This window comes from Armigeres subalbatus, chromosome 2, assembly GCF_024139115.2.
Source record: "Armigeres subalbatus isolate Guangzhou_Male chromosome 2, GZ_Asu_2, whole genome shotgun sequence".
NCBI classification, from domain to species: Eukaryota; Metazoa; Arthropoda; class Insecta; order Diptera; family Culicidae; genus Armigeres; species Armigeres subalbatus.
Genome location: NC_085140.1, coordinates 420,808,223 through 420,829,864, shown reverse-complemented (window position 1 = coordinate 420,829,864; position 21,642 = coordinate 420,808,223). Strand labels below are relative to the sequence as shown.

General features: G+C 40.0%; 1 protein-coding gene across 11 annotated transcripts in view; it reads left to right on the top strand.

Annotated features, from left to right (window-relative positions):
* Nucleotides 1-1,040: 1,040 nt before the first annotated feature.
* LOC134213437 (mucin-2-like) overlaps nt 1,041-21,642 on the top strand; it is a 93,390-nt gene continuing 72,788 nt past the window's right edge. For 5 of the 11 annotated variants that reach the window (XM_062692492.1, XM_062692493.1, XM_062692491.1 and 2 more), the window contains exon 1: nt 1,612-1,754. The gene's annotated coding sequence lies outside the window, so the exon portion shown is untranslated. Of the gene's footprint in view, nt 1,098-1,611; nt 1,774-1,866; nt 2,003-21,642 lie in introns of those variants that run through there. The other 6 variants (XM_062692485.1, XM_062692494.1, XM_062692483.1 and 3 more) reach the window with 6 other exon arrangements.

The following is a 21,642-nucleotide window of genomic DNA, read 5'->3' as shown; positions in this document are numbered from 1 at the left end:
ATTGTAAAACAAAAAAATGTTTTAAATAAAGAAGAATTTTACTACTACTAAAGCGAGATTCAAATGAAGTTGTGGCTTGACCCCTTTGATAAGTATCGATCGGAACCGATTATGAAGAAATGGCCATATCTCACTTGATTCTGGTCCGATTTCGAATCTTAATATATGGTTCCAATCAGCAAGAGCCCTACTTCATTTGTGGTTAATAATATAATTCAATTTTTAACCACAACTTCTCCTAATATCCACCTCAAATTTACGGTTTTGAACCTACCTTCGAAAAACCCGGAATATCTCCGGAATCCGGTGGCCATAGTCGGTTCCCTGGACATACCGTCAAACTGCATTAATTTTCTAGTTCAGGCATGCCTGAATTGTCAAAATCGGATGATAACTAAGGTAGTTGCAACACATCTAATTTTACCCAAAATTTGCCTATCCTAATTATTTTGTTCATCCCATTCCATTCCATTTTGTACATCAACTTTTGATCAACACGATCTATTCGTCGTTCAAATCATCCTTCAATAGAACTGAACTATTGGATTAACAATTTTAGAACGTCCTTCTGAAGAAATTAGGATCGATTGAATCGGGGCATCAATTTAAATACCCTTGTTTTGAGGTGGATTCGGATCAGTTGCTTGCGAGGGGCAGCTGTTGTATAATTGGTAGTACGTCCGCGTACCTTATGGAAGAGTGTGGGTACAAGTTCTATCAGCAGTCTAAATCCAACTCATGACTAAATGGTACACCAGTCAGTGGTTGCCACTGAGTGATTTAATGTGATTTTTTATTGCCTTTAATATTATACCTGATTAGGATTCCTGAATTCTTTACACCATCCAAGCACCTACCTAATCCCGTTGTGCGCCGCCAGGAATCCCAATTCAGTTGCTCGCAACTCCGTCGCACATTCAGGACCCAGTTAACCCCGGGTACGCGCACGCATCGAGAATACCACCAAAACCGCTCGAAAAACAGTCGCCAAAAGTAATAAAATATTGCGCGATCAGATCGCGAAGATTCAGTTCCAAGTGCTAACTCACAAGAGGAAGGTCGTTGGGACCAGCAGAAGTGACTCAGGCAAGTCCAGTGTGAGTGTGATTAGCGTTCTGCAACATTTGAACAACGGGAACGGAGTGTAACTCACTGCTCGGCCCGCCGTGAGAGCGCGCCGTCTTTCGATCACGTCGTTTGCCGGTTGAAGGCGAGCACTGCTGGCTGCGTACTTTTTGTGATCGTATGTGATAGTGGCGCGCGCGCGAATGCTGGCTGCTCGGTGCTCACACCGATTTTGCACCCTCATGTGCATATCATTGAAGCTCTGCGAGATCGGAAGCCCCGCGAAACGATCGGACGCTGGTTGGCGGGGTGCATTTTATTAATTGATGGAGTTTTCCGTACGCGAGGGGTCCATTAACGCAATAAGGGCTAAAGCTTACAAGTGATAAGAACTGTTAACAGGGTGTTTGGGTGACCGGTTTCAGTTGGGTTTATTAATTAAAGCTCGTGCAACGGTTGGCGCGTTTTGAGTGCATATGCATTGCACATGGATCGCCCCTAGGCCGCCGGCTGAGTGGCATCTACGGGGTTGCGTTGTTGTGAGTCTTCGGCGGGTGCGCGATCGGGCTTAGCTTCAGCATCGCATCCAAGCAGGCCTTCAGTAGCACTTTCGAGCTACAAAGGTGTGATCGTCAGTTTTGCTTTCGCGGTACGCGAGCGTTCGTTTGTTTTCTGCAGCGATCGATTAGGTCTGTTGTTGGGTGTTCGGTCGGTGGTTGTATTTACATTTTTGAAATTGATTAAACGTTGGTGCGATTTCCACGTGGTTTTTATGGCAGCGTGTACATGCGTGTGAAGGACGTGATTTGAATTAGAATAGGTTGTGATCGGCTCACGCGAGCGATTATGGGCCGTTGAAGCGTAGATTATTACCCCCTCTGGTTGAATAAGTGCTAGTGAAAGTGGACCATCTCAGAATATTTCGAAACGGTTTCCAGTATGTAGTGCATCGGAAGAAATGAAAGTGTGATGGCTAACTGTAGTGACTAACGATGATCGAGTTGGACTCAATGTGATGGCAGGAAGTTCGTTCTGCAGTTAGCACCTAAGCTCGAATTCCGTTGGTTGGCTAAGTAGTTTTTTTTAAACAGTCAATCACATCGATATCTGAAATTTTCTGCAGTCAACAAATTTTGCGGAAAAATAAACAAATCCAAAGTGTTTGTTTGACTGTTTGACATACGAATTTGTGGGACGTTCGCCGGTACAGCTAGCCAAGGTCGTTGATGTTGAAGTTTCTGTAGATACGCGCATCTACTCTTGGTTCGACATTGAAGTTTCTCTAACGATTAAATGAGAACTGATGGTGTTGACGTGAGAGGAACGTATTTTCCACCTATTCTCGAGCCGGTTTCGCGATTGCAGGTCTGAGCTTCGACCAGATTAGATCAATGTTTGCATGGTTAATTTGAAGGATTAGGCACTCTCATACAACATTTCTGCGAAGCATGATTTTCGATCGTTCTAGAGTTCTAACAGGCGAGTTGATAATTTGGCAAATCGACATCTGAGCATTCTTTTTGTTTATAGAAATACTTGACACAACTACCCTGCGGCTTTGTATATGAAGAATATGAAACATGATTCTTCACTTCTTCTTCTTCTTATTGGCATTACATCCCCACACTGGGACAGAGCCGCCTCGCAGCTTAGTGTTCATTAAGCACTTCCACAGTTATTAACTGCGAGGTTTCTAAGCTAGGTTACCATTTTTGCATTCGTATATCATGAGGCTAACACGATGATACTTCTATGCCCAGGGAAGTTGAGACAATTTCCAATCCGAAAATTGCCTAGACCGGCACCGGGAATCGAACCCAGCCACCCTCAGCATGGTCTTGCTTTGTAGCCACGCGTCTTACCGCACGGCTAAGGAGGGTAAACTACCTATGATAGCACGAATTTGTTAGATCAATATATTTTTCAATACAGACGCATACAAATGTCCGTCTTTTCGCATTATCGACGAGATCTGGTTGAAAAATAATTTCAATAACCTGAAAACTCCGAATACCTTAAAAATTATTTTGAAAATGGAATAATCATTATTAGTACGTAGGGGGAAAGACGGCTTTGGCAGGTTTTGTTCTATTATTGGCAGGGGGGTTTTTGTCGACCAAATGTTATGAAATTTGGCTACAATGTTCTTTGATATGCAAAGAATGTTTAGGCCAAATTTGAGCTTAGTCAGTCATAAAAAACCCCCTGCCAATAATAGAACAAAACCTGCCAAAGCCGTCATTCCCCCTATATAGCTTTAGAATCAGAAGATTTTTAGGTACAGTATATCTTGGGGTTTGATCTGAACACTAATGACAAAGACAACATTGCTCCAAAAAGTAAAAAACTGGTTGTTTTTGAGGATAGTCGCTATTAATTTGAAATTGTTCTAATTCTCGTCCGATTGCAATTGTTTAATTTTTTAAATCCATAATGCTAAAAATGCTAAGAACAGATCGAGTGGATTAGGTAGAAAAAAATATGAAAAATTTTAAGTAATAGCTGAAAAACATGTTGTGCAAAATTCTCAAAACATTGTGGAGGAAAAAATCATACAACATGACAAATATTCGAAACATTCTCGAAAACTCGATGTTATATGAAAGTAAATAAAATTCTAGGCCATATGTAACCATAAAACAGTAGATTACTTGAAAAAAATTGGAATTATTCAATAAATAAAGCATATTTATAATTTTCGGAACGGTCTATAAATACAAGTTACAATAAAAGAACTTGCTTTATTACAAAAACTGCAACAAACATTTTATAACTGTTTTTCATTTTTTTGAACTAATGTCCTTAAAGTTTTGGTCTTTATGAATAGATAGGGAAAAAATATATAAAAAGTAGGCAATAGGTAACGTATTCGAAAACGAAGATGAAAAAATTGAAGTTTTAAAACTATTATCACTTCTAGAGAAAAAAAAACTCTAATTCATTTTTGATCTCATGTATAACCATCTGAATATGGTTGATATTTTGTGAGTTTATTCAAAGCTTAGTTAGGATCATTTTTTTGGAAGGTCAACCATCTAACTTCAAGAGTTTGCGCAACGGTTAAACTTCGATACTTTGGCCACAAATTTTGTACGCAGAAAAGCGTCTAATCACACGAGTTTAAAAGTACCTATACCAGATTCTTTTTACATGTATTTTGCATGTACGATTTTTTAAATAAATCATCCAAAAACATTAATTTTTTAACACGGATTCTTAGAATAAATAAAATAAAAGTTTCACGAACTTTCACTGTTGCTTTTCCAAATCAAACACATCATAGGGGAGGAAAACAGTGAAGATGAAAATGCCTTGGGATTGAAAGACCTATCGGCGAAAGTAAGTTACAACGAATTTGCTATCTCACAAGTTCAATACAGTGATATGGCCGCTAGAATGAAATTTGATTATATAAAGGTTGTTAGAACGATTAACCGAGCTTTTAAAAAAGCAACTTCCAGGTTCCTTAAGGGGGAAAACATTTAAGGGAGAACACACATCATTATTCATGGAATGAAAAAGCGAGTCTAAAGTCTACCGTATTTTGTTCAATAGCAAAACACATAGAAATTTACCTCTTTAGGGAGATATATTTAATTATTTTCATCATTGCATATTCATGAAATGTTTTTTTTTTAAATTTTTTTCTTCAAAAACTATGTTCTTCAAAAACTATGAGAGAAAACTATGTTTTGTCATTTTGTAAATGACTCAGAAATTTATTTGTCAACACACTCAAAATAAATCACTCGTTCCTCAACAGTGAAACTGATCGCTGGATAATTTTTTCGACTTTGGATGAATTTAACAAAAAATCTGTGAAACGATTCTGCTGTAAAATTGCACTGAAATTTGGTTTTTATTCTAAATGTTGATATTTCGGTAAAACTTTCAGAAATCTTTGAATTGACTAACAATTCAGTTTTTTTATTTATCCTCATAAGCTGACAGCTGATTTTTCATTATTATTTTGTATGCTTGAGACAATCCTAGCTACTACATATGATTACCTTGAACTTGATCAGAATTCAAAGAGTTTCATAATATTAGCACCAGCAAAAACGAATCGATATAAGTTGAAATAGTTGAGCAAACGTTGAAAAAGAAACAAATTCGAAGCGGGTGTAATAGAATAAACAGGGTTTTTACATTGTCTATCTTATAGAAATTTAAAATCATATTTGTTTCGGAATTTTAATTATTATATTATGAATGCGATACAAATAATGGTATCGAGTTTCAAAAACTGTTCTCCTAAAACCGCCAATTGTTTATCCATAATGGTAGCCCAAACATGAATCCCAAACATGACTCATATTCTGCATACTGAGACCTTTTAACGCCCTAAATCTACCAAAATCATCAGTTTTCCGTTCTGAGCATCAACATTATAAACGAATTCAAACACTTACTTTAAAATGGTCGAAATTACCATTTCATAGTGAGTGCTCGGAGTGTGAGTAATTTATGTAGGGGAACGGTTCGGCACTTCATCCCATAGCTCCTATTTCCATCCCATCAAAAGCAAAGCAATGAAATGGAATTAGGTTTGTTTCTTATTTTTGTGATTTTTTTCAGCAGTAAGCACGCGTGTTAGCAAAAAGAAGCAACGAGATTGGTGCTGTATTTCTTTGTTTTGCGATGAGATGAATATATGTTCAGTAGAGTGATTCAAATTTTGACTTTTTCGCTCCCTTGTGCTTAAACGATTGTTTTTGCTATTCAATTAGTCCTCCCAAATTTTTAGCTGATTTGGATGTAATTTGATTGTGCACGTGCCATTTGAAGGTTAAATGAAAATTACTATGAGAATTGCCACATATGTAGAGGATCGTTTCGTGAAGCAGCCCGGAATATATTTGAATATATTTAACGCATCGCTATCATAGAATAGATCCTTAGCTGAAAGTCAGTTGTTGTTGCGAAACAATCTGACTTTTGGGAGCAAAATTATGAATAAAACAAAATGCTCATTATTGATATTGACGTTATTCTTTTACATGTTAAATTGAATTTCCCACGATTCAGTATTTCCCTAATAACTTTTGTTGCCAGCATCAAATCGTTTAGCAACAACGACGATATTTTCCCTTGTTAAATTTCCCATATTGCTAACGTATTCATACATTTTTAGAGCTTAATGGGCAATGATGGGGAACGGTTTTTCGCAAAAGTTGCTGTTTTCATAGTAGTTTTCATACAAGCTTCAAATTGCTTGTGCTCAGTCAAATTACATCCAAATTAGCTAAAAATTTAGGACGATTATTAAAATAGCAAATGCCATCGTTTAAGCATAGGGGAGCAAAAAAGTCCAAATTTGAATCATTCTAATGTTCAGTGAAATGGAAAATGGAACAGTTCCCCTAATTCCTGGCAAAACGATTTGATCAAAGAATAATTAGTTCAGAATTTTAAAAAGTTGTGGCTAACACGTTTTTCAACTTTTTCTTCGAAGACCTGGCTACAACAGCCTAAACAACGCCTAATGGATGCGTAATAATTTACATGCATACCATTAATCGTCTTGAACACATACCATCAATCAATATTATGAATTTAAATTTTTCGGGTCAGTTTTTGCCTTTATTGGGAACGATTTCCGCAAACCCTGCGACCAATATATCTAGTAGTAACGTCAGTAAAACAAAATATGTTAAACTAGCTAACCCGGCGAACTTTGTTGCACCTAAAATAGAATAAATTTACAAAGACATTTATTTGTGCATTCCAAATGTCTTTGTTTATTAATTTAATTTATTCCACAATTTATCTGAATGATAATCATAATTATCAATTTTCAAAATGATTTTTAGTTTTTTACAGATCTTTATGATTTTTTTTATAAGTTCACTTAACGTATATGTTACATTTGGCTTTAAACCTTCAATGTGATTTTTAAAGGATAATTTTTGATCTAGCAGAAGTCCTAAGATGAGTTTTGAAAGCATTCGGGGAAATTTTCCATTTTTGCAAGAAAGTGGAGAAACTATCCAAACTTTTTTGCAATCTACTACAAATGACACAAAGTCTTCGCCCTTTGGCTGAGAAGTGTCATCCGCAAACAAATATTGTTGACAGCCTGGGGGTAAATCAGGTAAGTCGGAAGTAATTATGTTATACAATATGGGCCCCAGTATGCTGCCTTGGGGAACACCAGCTCTTACAGGTAATCTATCAGATTTTTAGTGAACAGAGGAAAATTAAAATTCACCAATTTTACAATCAAACCTTCATGCCAAACGCTGTCAAATGCTTTCTCTATATCAAGAAGAGCAACTCCAGTCGAATATCCTTCAGATTCGAATTAAATTCGTAACTCTTAATCACTGATGAGTGGTTGAATGCCCATGGCGAAAACCAAATTGCTCATCAGCAAAAACAGAATTGTCATTAATTTGAACCATCTTTCTATTTAAAATATTTTTTTTCATTTAATTTCTTTCTTATTGAATAAAGCAAACTGATTGGGCGATAACTAGAAGCCTCAGCTGGATTTTTGCCCGGCTTCAAACTTTGGCGTTTTTCCATTTATCTGGAAAGTATGCCAATTGAAAACATTTGTTAAATAAATTAACTACAAAGGATAAAGAGCTCTTAGGAAGTTTTCTGATAAGTCAAAAACATTCTCTTGATTGAGTATGTCTTCGAAGCTCCGTGTAATCTGATCCTTAATTAGACTAGTGAGACCTAGACTAAAATTTTGGGCACTCTCGAGCTGCTGAACAAGTTTTTAAGCCTTTTCGCCATTTGTTAATAAAATTTTATGTCCGTCTTTAAGCGCTGGAATTGGCTTTTGAGGTTTTTTTTAAGAATTTTCTATAATTTCCAAAAGGGTTTCGAACTGGGATTCAACTTCAAGACATTATTCTCGAAATTGGTATTTCTCAGAATAGCGAAACGTTTTAAATTTCACTTTGCAAATCTCGCCAAATAACTTTCAACGCGAGATCGCGAGTTCTTTGGTATTGCCTTCGCCTCACATTTTTAAGACGGATCATTAGCTGAAAATCGTCGTCAATAATAATGGAGTTGAATTTAATTTCACATTCAGGAACTGCAAAGCCTCTGGCTTCGACAATTGAATTTGTCAAAGATACGAGAGCATTATCAATATCACTTTTGGTGTCGAGAGGAATATCAATATCAAAATTCCTATCGATATACGTTTTGTATAAATCTCAATTACCAATTGGCCACACAGCTGACTTGAATCCGTTAAAACTAAATCAATTGTAGAAGGATTTCGACTGGAAGAAAAACAAGTTGGTCCATTGGGATATTGAATCATATAATATCCCGCAGAACAATCTTCAAATAAAATTTTACCATTGCAATTGATTTGAGCATTATTCCATGAACGGTGTTTGGCACTGAAGTCACCAATTATGAAAAATTTGGATTTGTTGCGAGCTAGGATTTGAAGAACAGCTCTCAACAAATTCCTTTGCTGTTCATTGCACTGGAAAGGCAAGTAGGCAGCAATAAAAGAAAATTGTCCAAAATTTGTTACAACAGAAACTCCCAAGGTTTCAAAAACTTTGGTTTCAAACGAAGAATATAATTTATGTTTGATACGCTGTCAAGACGATCACAGGCGCTGTCAAGACGATCATTTCGGTAAATAAAATATTTTGGATTTCTTTTGATCAAGAATCCAGATTTTAAATATGTTTCAGTTATAATGGCAATGTGCACATTATGAACTGATAGAAAGTAGAATAATTCTTCTTCCTTAACCATTTAAAGAGCGGGCATTCTTTTGATCACTTAAAGCAAAGTCCAATAACAATGTTTTTAGTAAATTTGATACCAACCTGAACATCTTCAGTTTTGGTATTTGCTTTGAACATTGCACCAATCATGTGATGCAATTGTTCATTTAGAAAATCAGAGTTGGAAGCAGACATGCTACTTGAGTCATCAGAACGAACTTTATTTCCCGTTGAAGAAGGGGTATGAAAGTCATTCATCGTCGGTAAATTTTCAGAAATGAAATTTGGCTTGCCTGCAGCGATGCTTGCATAGGTGGGCGTGTTTGAAAAATTAGAATTCGACGAACTGCTTGTTACCCGGTGAGAGGTAGGAGCAAAATTTGTTCGTTAATTGTGGTGGGTATAAATTGCTCAACTGGCAAATGATTGTTGATTTTGAGCGTTTGAAATATGTTTACCCGGCGAATCTGGGATCCTGTTGGAATTTCCCGTCGTTAAGGTGATTATATTGTCGGGCCGCCACCAAACCGGACCGCGCGATTGAGCACTCGCGCTGCGACGCGAGTCGCGACAATTTGAAATATTTCATTAGTAGTGCGCATCATGCACGCATGGATGTACTATCATGCGCACTAATCAGAAATGAGTTGCGACGTCTGATAACTGCAGATATTTCATTTTATTGAAAACAAATTTTCGATTTTCTACTATACACGGAATACAACTAAGCCATGTGGTGACTTTTAAATTGACCACTCGGTTTTCTACTCGTATTATCAAAAGTTCAAACCAAGCGTAATAACTTTCATACACTGCTGAAATTAAAGTCGATTGTTTAGCATAAGTAAGCAAACGATCCCCTGATGTTTCATCCCCATGGGCGTTGTAGTTCTCTCAATTCGTGCTCTTTTTTTTTTTTTTTTAAAGCTTTATTAGAGTGATTTTTAAGATATTAACAAAGTTAATGGAATCTTCTCTCACATGACAGGCGTCCTTGGCGTGAGAGGTTCCACCACACACCATGCATTTACCACCCATGTGGCAATGTTTAGTTCCGTGACCCCTTTTTTGGCACTTACGGCACTGGGTGGGGTTTTGGAAATTTCCCCCAGGCCTACGGAAATGTTCCCTTATAATACGGACATGGGACATAATGCAGCCCTTTTCCGAACTTTTCATATTAGTTCACTTTTGATGAAGTGAACTAAATAAAATTCTTGAGAAATGCCTATCTGGGAAGTACTAGAGCGAGATTTCTTTTTCATCTTAATTACTTGGACTGGTGAAAATCCAAGTAATTGAGGAATTTCAAGGAGACGGGAGACCTTTCAAGACGACTTTGAACAATCGCTCAGTTTTGTCGTCATATGTGAAGAATTTATGCCGCTTCTCAGTTAAATACTAAAGAAGACGTTTGCGATCGTCAAAGGATCCCGGCAAAACGCGGCAGTCACCCTTCCTGGCAATCTGAAATGAAACCTTGATCCCCTGAAGGTTACTCAAAATCTCATTCCTAAAACTCCGAAACTCCGAAAACTCGGCAACAGATACCACACTTGGCGGAATCCTTTGGTTTTTCGCATGGAACGAATCACCTGGGCTAGCGGTAGACTCGATTTGCTCAATTTCTTCGTGAATCAATTCGAACTGATTGCTCAGTTTGATAGGAGAATAATTATTTCCAATGTTAGACTTCAGCTTCATTCTATTTTTTCCGTGCTTTGGCAGGACGGTCTTGAAACCTTGTTTCTTAGAAGGAAGTGGAGAATTCAGAGACTCCCCCTTCCTCTTGTTTTTATTAATGCTCATTGCTGAGCGTGGACTCGTGACCTTCTAAGAGGTTTTTTCCCAGAACGGTGTCCCTGCAGGATTACCACCGCTTGTCGGAATTTTACTTCCGCAAACGGGTCCAACGTAAAACGAAGGCACGGGTCCTTGCAAAGATCGTAACGGGATCAGTGGGTACAAATAGCGCTGAGAAGCACTGTTGAAATTAAAATAGCTTCGGGTAGTATTAAAAACTTCCTTCAGCAAAGAGAGAAAATGGAACCGCACAGCACGATGCGGTCGGACTTGGAAGTAGTATTTTTTCTTATACAGTAGCAGTGGAGTCAAGTACGAGACACTGAAGACGGCCTTACTGTTGAGATCGGAATGGAATTGTACTAACTCGCCTTATGGCATTTGACATGGTCCAAACGTCAACAACAGTATATTACTGAGACATTTGAAATTATTACACAATAATCAAAAATGTCTGATAAGTACATTTCTGTATATATTTGTTATTGAGATGACTCGTCATTATTATTATTGTCTTTATTTAAGAGGAAGATGACTCTCAGTATTCTTACAATATACATCTGTTATAGCCTGCTGAGTAGTTCTGCCCATGAATTAGTCAATTCTAGACCAACATTTGAAAAGGGTGTAAGAGCCAAAATTTATTCCCTCTGATTCTTCATCCACATGTATAGCTGTACATGTAGACGATGAATCATTGTCTGATTATGCTGTGTAGAAGCAAACTGTCAAAATCTATACGGATAATTTACAGACGCCCTGTAGTGCTAGATAGAAGTGTGTAAAGGCCGAAACTAACCTGGAGACTAGATAGTTTGAACTGCTCTGGTTAAAGCAGAGCTACTTCTCTTCTAACTCACATTCTAATTTGTTTCTAAAAGGTCGACTAAGAATCGCTTAAACTAATTTATGTCCAATTAGTCCTACAAACGGCTTATAAATTCCATCATCTAAGCTACCGGAATTTGGATTTTTGGTTATAATATAATTTGTAAATTTCAAATTGTTGCAATATATCGGTTAAGGAAATAAAATTGGCCGTATGTTCTGAGCCCATAGTTCGATTTGATTCATTTTAAATAAGAAATAATAAAACAGGACTCCCCGTTAAAGGCAACTTATTCCAAGTAAATCGGTTGCGGATAAGTGTCGAAAAATGAATGAGATTTTGAAATGCATTTTGCATATAAAAAATGTATTTTGGCCATAATTCCTGAGCCTATAGTCCGTTCTGGTTGATTTTCATTGGAAAATAGTGGGAGAGGATTCTGCGTCGACTGCAATTTGTTGCAAGCAAATCGATTAAGGATAACACCAGGATAGTAAGATTTGTGTGTTTTTATTTTGGTCATAACTTCTAAGACTTCTAATTCCGACCTAGCCAATTTTGGCAAGTGGCAATGGGACAGGATTTCCTGTCGAATGCAATCTGTTGCAAGTAAATAGATTTAGATAGATTAAAGATTAGTAACTGAAAAATGAGATAGACTTTTTGCACACATACACAACCATACATTTACGCATACTTAGTATACTAAATATATGAGGAAGGCAAAATTAACATTTGCTTGTTGATTCAGTATACAGATGAAAAAAAAATACTAAACGATTTTTAATCAATTGTCTTGAAAAATTCAAGCTGCATGTTCGTTTTTTTAGAATTTAAATAACCCGCCTTGTTTGAATACTGGGAGTTTATAAATATGGCGAAAAATAAACAATTTCAATTTAAATGAAATCTGAATTGAATCTGCTTGAAATCTGCTTGAACTTGACAAGACAATGCAATTAATTTAAAAAAAAATCGATTCGAATAATACAAGTTTGATTGAATATACATCATCCATGTTCCATCTTTCCATGTTCCAACTTATATATGCATATAAGAATAAAATAAATTTGGCAAAATATTTTCATTTTTGGAATTTACTAATAAGCTTAGTTTCAAAGGTTTCCATATCGTCTGTGATAGATTTGACCTCTCGTTGAATGACGCAAAAATCTTGCGTTGGTGTTAACAAATGTGACATTTTCTTTCTAACCACACTCACTACCTGTTGTGCATCATCCTCGAGCTCTCCAATACGGTTCAATATTATAGGTAAATGTCACGCCTATCACAACAAGAAGTAGGCGCCGCACCGTACGTGGCTCCACCGCAGCAGCCTGTGCTTTCACGGTCGAGCGATTTCTGTGAAAATCTCGCTCCGTCCAGCTGTTTGCTTTGAACTTCAACGTTGTGCGAAGTTGGCCTGCTTTGATCATTGAATCGTGCTCGCGCGCGCGCGCGGAGAGAATGTTCGTTCCTCCCGCTCAAGATCAAGTTCAATGTGAACAAAGCCTCAGCAGCTCGTTGAGATGATGGTGACCGAATCGCCCATTACCAAACAATCTCCGCGCTGGGTCTTCGCCGGTGCGTCCGTCAACAGCCACTTTGCGCGACCATATAATGATCATGTTCGCAAATTACTGGTCGTTTTTTTTTGCAATGGCAAAAATGCCAACCGGTAGCTGCTCTCGTGCCGATTGCGCCACGCAAGAAAGGTGTCGGCCAGGTCATTAGAGAAAAAATTGGAAATAATCAACGTTTCTTAGACTGACTGAGGGAAAAAAAATCGGATTTTCAGATCAACTCTGGAAGGAATCATGCGTTCACATGACGAAAAAATATGCTTGCTAGCAACATTCTTCTCGAAGATTTATCATCAGCGTAAGTATTTGCGTCAGTTGTTTTATATCCAAAATATAATCAACCACAAGTAAGATTCAGCAAGCGGCTAATAAAATGCTTGAGCCAAACGTCCTCTTACGCATTTGCAAGCGTTCGTCATCCACTTGAAAGGACCTAGTCAATATGTTATTTCAACAAATTATGTTTGATAGGTGTTCTGGATATGCCAATCAATTTAGCACGACGAATTTTGGTAATGACTGTGATAAATCGCAACTGGAAAGACATCATTACCGATAGGTGGATTATTTTAGGATTTTTTTCTCTCTATGATAGACGTAGCATCCGCCCGGCAGATTACCCAGTAAGGGAGACGTAACGAATGAGCTTTTGATTGAGTGGACATGACTAACAAAAGCTGGACATTAAAATGTCATTAAAAGTGGCATGCGACGTCATGACAAGGAGATGAATTAGAAAACCCAACGACAGTAAAGTTTTTACGAGTGACTTCTGAATCACTTGTCTGGGCCAGCACCATTGTGTATAATTTGTTAACGATTTGAAGTTCAACCTGTGATCTGCTGGTGCGACCTGTTCTGAATAAGTTCCCCGTTTCGGGTGAATGAAAGGCTAGGAAAAAAGATTCAATTTGCGACTAACATCAGAATAGTACATCATTCCATTTCGGGGTAATCATATCCCACTTTGATTCGTTTTGCTCCGACAAAGAGCACCACTTAACGTCGCTCTTCATTGTTCCACCAAGAATTGTTACACGCCAGCTCATTAATCATTGCTTGCGGCGCTATTAATCACCCTCTTTTCAAACGATTAGCCACGGAGATGTTTGTTTGCCTCAACTGGTTCGGGAGAAAAAATGGTTCAACTAAAACATAAACGTCTTATAACATTGCTTAAGTTAAATATTAGAATTTCAGAAAAATTCGAAAATGTATCGTAATTATAAAAAAAATCATAGGACTAAAATCTGTTGTTTTAGAATGTGTCAAAAAGTTTGACTTCAGCCTTCCAAAGTTTGTTATGAATCCGTAGAGGTTCCTTGATTTTGTTTTAATTTAACGTAAAATATCGTTCTTTTTTAATTACGGATCAAAATTGTCGTGTGCTGGATGGATTTCTTAGAAGCAATAATAGGTCTTAAATAATTTGCTAATTTGTGTTTTTTTACAATTACCTAGCTACGGCTTATTAGTTTAATATATGTAGAAATTATATCTATTTGCTAAATTTGCCTAAATGGCTAATTCAAACATTTTTTCCCTTGTCTTATTGGGTAATTGGCAAATAGTTTTTGACTACCTGGGCTAATGTGACTATTAATTCATCAGTTGAGCACTATTTGGATCAGTCCAAGGATCAGTCCACTAGTTTAGCAGATCTTTGAAAAGTTGTAAATTCTTACTGGTGATGAAATTAAATTGATAATTAATCACTGACATTTGATCCTTATACCCTGAATTGCAAAATTGACTGCCGATCATATTCCGGGCAGTTGAATGATTTTTTCAGAAGGTTCATACCATATAATGTTATGGGTATTGCTGACAAATTGGTAAATTAAATTAGCCACTCTGCACTTCAGAATAGTTTGGTAATTTCATCAATTGTAATAATGTATGGAAATAGAAACTAATCATTTTACTGCTTAATAGGGAAATATGCGCAAAAGAGTTTCTTTCCATGAAAATCCTATAATCAAATCAAAGCAATGGCTAGGAGACTGATCCACAGAAACATAAACCAATATCAATATCAAATAGGAGATTCGCCAAATGTTGAACGGCTAAAATTAATAAGAAATGCACCTGCTGCGGGGGCAGCAGGGACTATGTCCAAGGGCTTGACGATCCCTCCCCAGGCCATCTGCGAGTTGTGGCGCCTGCCTAGGATGTGGTGGGGTTTGACAGTGGGCCCTGTTAAACCTCTATAAAAAGCTGCATGAATCCGCAAGTAGGCTCCGCCAAAGCGACCGTGTGCCGCTCAAAGCGCACAAGCCCAAGTCCTGGTGTTAGGTGGGACGCTAAACAGCCCTGACACGACGGCCCTCCGACGAGACAGGAGGTTTGCGCAGGCCCAATAAGCCGCCTTTTAAAACAACCATTACGAACAACATAGAAGATAATACGACTCGATACAATCGGCAACGACCTAGGCGACGAATAAAGGATCACGATTGGAAGCTTGGAACATGGAACTGCAAGTCGCTTGGCTTCGCAGGTTGCGACAGGATAATCTACGATGAATTACATCCCCGCAACTTCGATGTCGTAGCGCTGCAGGAAATCTGCTGGACAGGACGGAAAGTGTGGAAAAGCGGGCATCGAGCGGCTACCTTCTACCAAAGCTGTGGCACCACCAACGAGCTGGGAACCGGCTTCATAGTGCTGGGAAAGATGCGCCAACGCGTGATTGGGTGGCAGCCAATCAACGCAAGGATGTGCAAGCTGAGGATAAAAGGCCGTTTCTTCAACTATAGCATCATCAACGTGCACTGCCCACACGAAGGGAGATCCGACGACGAGAAAGAAGCGTTCTATGCGCAGCTGGAGCAGACATACGATGGATGCCCACTGCGGGACGTCAAAATCGTTATCGGTGACATGAACGCTCAGGTAGGAAGGGAGGAAATGTATAGACCGGTCATCGGACCGGATAGTCTGCATACCGTATCGAACGACAACGGCCAACGATGCATAAACTTTGCAGCCTCCCGCGGAATGGTAGTCCGAAGCACTTTCTTCCCCGTAAGAATATCCACAAGGCCACATGGAAATCACCTAATCAAGTAACGGAAAACCAAATCGACCACGTTCTAATCGACGGTAAATTTTTCTCCGACATCACGAACGTACGCACTTACCGCAGTGCGAATATTGAATCCGACCACTACCTCGTCGCAGTATGTCTGCGCTCAAAACTCTCGACGGTGATCAACACGCGTCGGAGTCGTCCGCCGCGGCTAAACATTGGGCGGCTACAAGACGGTAGACTAGCCCAAGACTACGCGCAGCAGCTGGAAGTGGCACTCCCAACGGAAGAGCAGCTAGGCGCAGCATCTCTTGAAGATGGCTGGAGAGATATTCGATCCGCCATTGGAAGCACCGCAACCGCTGCACTAGGCACGGTGGCTCCGGATCAGAGGAACGACTGGTATGACGGCGAATGTGAGCAGTTAGTTGAGGAGAAGAATGCAGCATGGGCGAGATTGCTGCAACACCGCACGAGGGCGAACGAGGCACGATACAAACGGGCGCGGAACAGACAAAACTCGATTTTCCGGAGGAAAAGCGCCAGCAGGAAGATCGAGACCGTGAAGAGACGGAGGAACTGTACCGCGCTAATAACGCACGAAAGTTTTATGAGAAGTTGAACCGTTCACGTAAGGGCCATGTGCCACAGCCCGATATGTGTAAGGACATAAACGGGAACCTTCTTACGAACGAGCGTGAGGTGATCCAAAGGTGGCGGCAGCACTACGAAGAGCACCTGAATGGCGATATGGCAGACAACGGTGGCGGTATGGTAATGAACCTAGGAGCACGCGCGCAGGACATGCGACTTCCGGCTCCGAATCTCCAGGAAATCCAGGAGGAGATCGGCCGGCTGAAAAACAACAAAGCCCCTGGAGTTGACCAACTACCAGGAGAGCTGTTTAAACACGGTGGTGAAGCACTGGCTAGAGCGCTGCACTGGGTGATTACCAAGGTTTGGGAGGATGAGGTTCTGCCGCAGGAGTGGATGGAAGGTGTCGTGTGTCCCATCTACAAAAGGGCGATAAGCTGGATTGTAGCAACTACCGCGCAATCACATTGCTGAACGCCGCCTACAAGGTACTCTCTCAAATTTTATGCCGTCGACTAACACCAATTGCAAGAGAGTTCGTGGGGCAGTACCAGGCGGGATTTATGGGTGAACGCTCTACCACAGACCAGGTGTTCGCCATACGTCAGGTATTGCAGAAATGCCGCGAATACAACGTGCCCACACATCATCTATTTATCGACTTCAAAGCCGCATATGATACAATCGATCGGGACCAGCTATGGCAGCTAATGCACGAAAACGGATTTCCGGATAAACTGATACGGTTGATCAAGGCGACGATGGATCGGGTGATGTGCGTAGTTCGAGTTTCAGGGGCATTCTCGAGTCCCTTCGAAACCCGTAGAGGGTTACGGCAAGGTGATGGTCTTTCGTGTCTGCTATTCAACATCGCTTTGGAGGGAGTAATACGAAGGGCAGGGATTGACACGAGTGGTACGATCTTCACGAAGTCCGTCCAGTTATTTGGCTTCGCCGACGACATTGATATCATGGCACGTAACTTTGAGAGGATGGAGGAAGCCTACATCAGACTGAAAAGCGAAGCTAAACGGATTGGACTAGTCATCAACACGTCGAAGACGAAGTACATGATAGGAAGAGGCTCAAGAGAGGTCAATGTGAGCCACCCACCACGAGTTTCTATCGGTGGTGACGAAATCGAGGTGGTTGAAGAATTCGTGTACTTGGGCTCACTGGTGACCGCCGATAACGATACCAGCAGAGAAATTCGGAGACGCATAGTGGCTGGAAATCGTACGTACTTTGGACTCCGCAAGACGCTCCGATCGAATAGAGTTCGCCGCCGTACCAAACTGACTATCTACAAAACGCTTATAAGACCGGTAGTTCTCTACGGACACGAGACCTGGACGATGCTCGTGGAGGACCAACGCGCACTGGGAGTTTTCGAAAGGAAGGTGCTGCGTACCATCTATGGTGGGGTGCAGATGGCGGACGGTACGTGGAGGAGGCGAATGAACCACGAGTTGCATCAGCTGTTGGGAGAACCATCCATCGTTCACACCGCAAAAATCGGAAGACTGCGGTGGGCCGGGCACGTAGCCAGAATGTCGGACAGTAATCCGGTGAAAATGGTTCTCGACAACGATCCGACGGGAACAAGAAGGCGAGGTGCACAGCGGGCAAGGTGGATCGATCAGGTGGAGGACGACTTGCGGACCCTCCGCAGACTGCGTGGTTGGCGAAGTGCAGCCTTAAACCGAGCTGAATGGAGAAGTCTTTTATGTGCAGCACAGGCCACTCCGGCCTTAGTCTGATGATAAATAAAAAACCTGCGGTCAACAACAAAAAAAATAGCCGTTCAACATTTGGCGAATTGCCCTACTTGATTTTATCTTGAATTTTGTTTACACAATCGTGAGATCATACACCGAAATAGCAAAAATCATTATGCATTGTCCCTTTTCTTATTTTCAGCAGCTCAGAACTTTCCAATATAAAATTCTGAATTATTACGCATCATTTATTTTGCTATCCAAAGGTTATTCTACTTCGCACCCCCACCAAGCCTTTCTGGTGTATTTGGACAGAAAAGGGGGGAATGATTAGCATAAGTAAATGATAAATTACTAACCGGCGACGGCGCGGCGGCGACGGCGGTGATGTTCAATTGGGAATACTGCCGGGAGGTGGTGATGCCACTTGACATCGTGGCTTGAGAGATGAGCGAACATTATGCTTAGAGTAAACCAGTAATTGCAAGTCTGTGCCCGGTGCGGTTCAGTGTTCAGGGCCAAAGGACCAGCTTGCTGGGTAGGTTTCGTTTGTAGACCAACTTTAACGGCGTAAAGTGAAACTTTTCCGTATTGGTCACGACTTTATCAACCGGCCGAGGCGACCGGTTTGACGGACTGAGTGAGTAGGTACTCGGTTGCTTCACAGGAGACAAAGAAACTGCTTGTAACGGTACGGTAACCTGATTAGGCTTGTGAGCACTATGCAGATATAGGCAGACGGCTGATCTTCCTATCGAGGAGCGCCGCACTGTCGGCAACGTATCTAGGCTTGATTTTATAGCTACTGAAATTATTTTTATTGATCCTCAATTAATACAAACATAGCGCTTATTAACTTAATGTTCGTCTTTTGATGGAAGGGTGATCAACTAATTAAATTAAGGTTAGGACAACATGATGAATGTTCGAAACAATGGGCAGTTTGGTTTAGGCGAAACATACAAAAAGCAGTATCATGTACTAGTAACGGAAGAACCAATCCGATTTTGCCGAGGTGTTTCATTCCAGATCTCACTTTCAATAGAGTAGATTGCACTCTAGACCGATTTAATTGCGAGCTTGGTGACTTTTTGCCTTTCTCTTATACTAAGTATACGTGAAGGCTATATGATCGCTCCAAACACAAACTTTTTATAGAAGGCTCGGAGACCCATAGTGTTATACCGACAGACTCAGTTCGACGAATTGAGGTGATGTCTGTGTGTATGTGCGTGTGTGTAGTTGTGTGGAAAAAGTGTCATTTTTCAGGCGCTTATCCTTAACCGATTTGCTTGCGACAAGTTGCATTCGACGCAGAATCCTGTCCCATAGTTTCCTATTGAAAAATTGGCCAGATCGGACCATAGGCTCGAAAGTTATGGACAAAATACAATTTTCCATTTGCACGAGAAAGGCACCATCACCGCTAGGTGGATTAATCAGTTTTTTTTTTAAATTCGTCGAATGTATTTTTTTATTTTTTCAACTTTCCCTATGAAATGCTCAGTCAAGGCGAATTGATCCACGAAAAAGTCTTGCTAATCAGGGATTGCTGTCTAGCTTTGTATTGTAGTCAGCGAATGTAAAGCTATATCAATTTTCAAAATGACAGCAACATTGACCTCTCTTGTAAATGTTGGGACAAACTCAATTCGCAACAAGCGTTTGTCTCAAACTGAAGCAGAATAGGACAAAGATCGCCTGCCGCGCATTTAAGAATTTAGTCGGTTTTCGATGATGTTTTCGGTTAGAAATGTAACAATTATGAATGTTTAGACATGAAACATCTGTTGACAAGGTTTGTACTTTACTTCCAAAACTATCGCAATTTGAAAAGTTAACAACAGTAATTGTAACAGTAACAGTAACCACATTGGTTGCAGATGAGATGATGTTTATCCTCTCTAGATGAGGACAAAGAATGCGAATCGGTCATCCCGTTCATGAGTTAAGGTAGAACCACAGACAAACAGACGTAACACCCAAATTAAATTCATCTTACATCGTACTTATTTTACGCGATTCTGCCTATAGGGCACTGCACGGACTGCTTTGTCTCTTTCTCGCTGCAAAGAAATTAGAAAACAACAAGGCCAGTAAATGTCAAAATTTATGAGGAACGAAGAGAAAAAGATGTTTCCGTGCAGTGCCCTATAGAGGCGCTAGCAGCTAACCACTTTAGTATTTGACGTTCGGAAAATCAAACGCCCAAGGCGATGCTTTACTTTCAATCATAGCATGCGCCTGCAGGTGAGGTGAAAAAATAAATAACCTAATCTCATCCTCGAATCATTTGGAGACTCCAGCTGCACACTGATTGTACGGTAAAATTTTGAAGATGCCATGAATCCTAGTGATTGTGATTTGATCACGTATATCTACAACCTTTTGACGATATTATATAGGCTTCTTCATGTAAAGGTCTATACAAAAATGGGTCATTTGAGTGCGTCTCCCAAGCCATGTGGTTATCAATTGCAAAATATGGAGTAGTATAACAATATTACAGGTTAGCGTGTTTGATAGTTTCATGAGGTATTTTCTCAAATCAGTAGGTGGAAAATCGACTGATTGGATATTATTAGATCGAGGTTGGGTTATAATCTGTACGTTAAACCTCGTTAAACCAGGAATATACTTCACTTATACTTCACTTCAATCCACAAAGTGATGGACTGTTTTCAACTCAGTTTGAATACATGTTTGTGATCCCTCTTCGCAAATAAACCGATCCAATTAAGAATGTTGTCCTGTATGGATACGTGGCTAATTGACTTTAAAAATTTGTATTTTCAATATCTACAGGAATAATTGAAGATATACATCAATCACCGCGACCAGAAGGCGACACCATAGCAGCTATGGTCAAAGCTTTGCTTGTAGAAACGATCAAACTAGCGTTGCGGCGGAAGCTGATAGTCAATGCGTTGCTTTCAGAAGTGAAGCGTCATTAATTCGAGTGGATTGTGCAACAGATGTCGCTAGTGTCTTCGATGACGAAGATTTTTCAACTGATTTTCACTAAGAGTTACGTGTGGTAAAACTGTTCAGAATCCAAATAATTTTCACCTCGCGTTTTTGGAGGCACCCACGGTATACAGAAAACAAGGTAGGCTCGTTAGAAAAATGACACTTCGAATGTGACGCATATTTTATCGCCACATGTTGGAGTACAAAAGTAAGCATGCTGCGACCGTAGAGCATCGTCTCGGTCCAGCTTGTGCGAAGATAGCAGTGACGTCACATGTTTACCTTCAAACTGAATGTTTACATACGTGATGAGCCTGCCTTGTTTTTGTATGCCGTG